Here is a 3,942-nt window from a genome sequence, read left to right on the forward strand (position 1 = left end):
GCACATCCTGCTTCAAATTCAAATTCTAGGGTTACGTATAAAAGGGGATTCAAAGGTCTATTATCAGTTTACGCGTTCAAAGTAAAAAAGAAAATCCCAATTCTCTTTGATCTTCAAAGCTTTCAAACCCTGACAATGGCGACTTCTGTTCATGTCGATGCTGACCCTTCTCAAACCACTGAAGATGTGACTTCATTACCGATAATGAAGATCCAAGGAACTAACTATCAACTGGACGCTGATGTTTCTCAATACCCTAAATAATTGAAGATGTTGATTGTTGCTTTAAAGAGTTCTGTTCTGTCAAGGGCTATGTTCAGTTCGTTTTCAGTTCCGATGTCATGGCTTTCTCAAGCAGGATCAACGGCTACATACAACAAAGCTTTTGATGCCATTACTTTTAATTTGGTTAATGACAAAAAGGTCAGATTGTCCAAGAAACTCTTTTGCCAAATTCTTGAAATTCCAAATTCACCTCCATATGTTGATTTTTTCATTCCCTCAAATTGTCCATATGTTCAATGAGATGGGTTATCAACCACAACTAACTAAGATCAGTGATTTTAAGAAATCTGGTCTTCCTAGTATCTGGAATTTTCTATTTGGTATTTTTCTGAGGTGCTTAACTGGTAGAACTGTTGGTCTCGATAAAGGACGAATAGAGGTATATGCCATGGTTGCTGGGCTATACTATGATCTTCAAGTGGATTATTCTACACATTTATGGAAGGAATTTCAAAAGAGTGTAGAACACACGGATTCTCTTCATGGTATTTCATGTGCGAGGTACTGGAGCTTGATTCTACAATATTTCTACAACAAGGAGGGGATTTTGGTACCCAATGATGAAGAAAAAGTTGTTTTCCAGATATTCCACAGTCCGAAGGATGTCACAGATAATGTTGAAGATTTTCCCTTTGTGGCTCGTATTCCTGATGCTATGCTAAAACGAGTTGATCCTTCGAATTCAGTCTTGGTGGCTTATTTGAAAACTATTGATTCAACTGTAGAAACTGGGATATTATTGGAAAGGGAAGATAAGAAATCCAAGAGGTCGAAGAAGAATGAAACTAGTTCTTCTGAAAACAAAGTCACAGAATTGAAATCTACGAAATCTCCAAAGCAGAAGCCTATTAAAGTTGAAGTGTCTGTAGCTGAGACAAAATTGATTGAGCCTGTTGTTGAAGATACTCAAGAGCAAGTGGTCATTCCCTCGAAGACCGGTATGTTTCGAAGAATCAAAATGAAGTCTATGCATAAAAGCAAGTCTCCAACACCTAACGTGGTCCGAAAGCCTCAGGTTACTCATCAAGGTGTTTTAATTCGTGAAATGCCAGCACCTGTTTCTCCATTGTCAAAGAAACGAAGGGCTGAGGATATAGCCAAACATCTTTCAAAGAAGAAGAAGAAGAAGAAGACACGAAAGCTTATGCTCTCCACTGAGTCTACAGAAGATGACAATGAACGAATTACTGAAACACCAGAAGTAACTCTTCACAAAGAAAGTTCAACTCCTGAGCAGACAATAGTTATACCACCAGAAGATTCGGTTGCCAAATCAGTTTCTGAGGAGGTACAAACTTCAGGCATCACTGCAAACGTATCTGATACAGATGCAAATGTCAATATGGGTGAAGGAGATTCGAAGAAAGAAGATCAAGGTCATCCTACTTCTATAGCCTCCGAAAATATTGTTTCTTTACCTCCACCAATCACTCCGATTACTTCAACCACTGATTCACCTACATTTGAAAATATCATCAATCAACCCTTTACTTCCATTTTTTCTTCTCAATCTACTGATACACCCAAACTTAATTCGCCTGTTCAAAAAACCGTTCTTATGGAAACCGACACTGACAATGAAGGTTTTGGAGGCACGTTTGATGAATTAAAGTTTGATGACGAAGAAGAAGATTTTCCAGATCATATGCTGATGACGATGAAACAGTTTAAAATTTTGAATATGAAGTTGAATTCCATAATTCAATCTCAAGCTGATCTGGGGGGTGGTTCGTCAGTCTCAAGTTTGGAAGTTGATACGATGTTGCAAATGTTCGAAGCCAAAAGAGTGAGTAAAGTCTCTGGGATGGTTAGAGACTCGGAGTCGAAAATTTTGGAGAAGGTTCATCATATTGATCAAAACAATGAGCTACGAATAAATTCTCAAAATTCACAGTTTGTCGGAGATTTAAAAGAATTGAAGAAAGTTGCAAAGGAACGACATGTTCTCTTTGTTCAGGATGTTAAGAAAGTCAGGGAGGATGTTAATTTGCAGATTCGTGAACTTCGTGAAGATATGCAAAAGGAGATTGCTAGTGTCCAACAGGATTTTGCGTCTCTGAGTCAGGAGATTGACATTATTTGTGATGCTGTCACGAAATTTGTCAAGTTATACGAAAGTATGAGTCCCCAACTTACTCACCTTTCTACAATGGAAAGTAACAACTTTGTGGAAGTGATTACATTGCTGAAGGAGTTAAAATATCTATCTGTCAAGCCAGTTTCGTCTTCTCTGATTACTCCAGAATTCTTATCCCAGAAGTTCACCCAATTCGAAGCTATTCTACACAAGCAACTGGCCCCTCTTTCTCGTATATCAAGCCTTCTACCAACAAGAGATGCCCCACCTGTTTTTACAGGGGTGCAAGGGGGAGAAAGAAAAGTTGAAGATACGAAGGCTGGTGGTGAATATGCGAAGGTTGTGGGAAAGGTATTTTCTTCGAAGATCCCATCAACGAAGCCAATTGTTGCATCTGCTGGGCCGGTTAGTTCAACAGTTGTAACAACTATGCCAATTACAAGACCAATTTCGAAAGGAATTGTGATTGGTAAATCTGCTGATACTGGTGGGAGTGGTTCGAAAACAAAAGAGGCAATAGATAATTCAGCTTTGAAAGATAAAGGGAAAACGATAGTTGTGAAAAAGTCGAAAGAAGAAAAGAAAGCTGAAGCAGAAGCTGAAATTGAAAGGCTAAGGTTGATTCAAAGTATAATGACTCAACATGCGAGTGATCCTAAGGGTATGGACAAAGGTGATCCGTACAAACACTACAATTACGAAACAATTGAAGCGAAGGTTGCATATAATCATATGTATTCGTCTGAGAAGAAACCAAAGCAGAGTTATATGGTTACGAATACTGATACAAGTCAGCTTGACTTTCCAATGAATGAGATGATGTACATCATGCCACAGTTTAAAGTAGAAGGAAATTTCAAAGAAAAGGATGATGGTACTCACATGAAAATTAGATGTCATGCTGTTCTTGCAAAAGCCCCTGAGGAAGTTTGGTCTTTGGTGAAGATCAAGAAAGTTATCAGTATGAAAAAGGATGTGGTGTTCGAAAACACAATCCAAAATATCAAGTATGTGGTGGCCAGGGCAAATGGAAGTATTTGCGAATTTACAATTGCAGATTTTCCATTAATGAACTTGTATGATCTTATACAAGTTGCATTGATTCTGAAAGACAAATCGTTTTCATATCTTGAAAACACTGAACCTGATGAATTTAAGCTTGGGGTTGTTCACATCAAGATTTTCATCGAAAATTATTATGAGTGCTTGGCTCTAACTAATGCGGAGTTAGCTACAACTAAAGGTATGGAAATAAAAGCTCCAATGGCACCTACGAAGACTCAAGCAGAATTGAAAAAGTATGCTGATGGTGAAATCTGCTTGAAGCCTTTTGGGTTAGTCTTCGCAGGAAAAGACAAGGCTGGAAAAGCAAAACGTTTCTTATTCCAGGCATGCAAAGTGGAGAGATATTCAACGTCTCAATATACGAACTTAATTGTTCGTATGAATCATTGTAAGAAGAACAATGAAGGAGATAAGAAAGAGCTAATACAGATAATTTCCTGGTACACGGAAATTCGAAGAGTGATGCTGTATTCCATCCAGCTTCTTACAAATTAAGAAGTTCGACTATGATTACA

The sequence above is a fragment of the Lactuca virosa genome, chromosome 4 (genome assembly GCF_052849685.1).
Source record: "Lactuca virosa cultivar CGN04683 chromosome 4, Lactuca_virosa_CGN04683_v6, whole genome shotgun sequence".
Taxonomy (NCBI): Eukaryota; Viridiplantae; Streptophyta; class Magnoliopsida; order Asterales; family Asteraceae; genus Lactuca; species Lactuca virosa.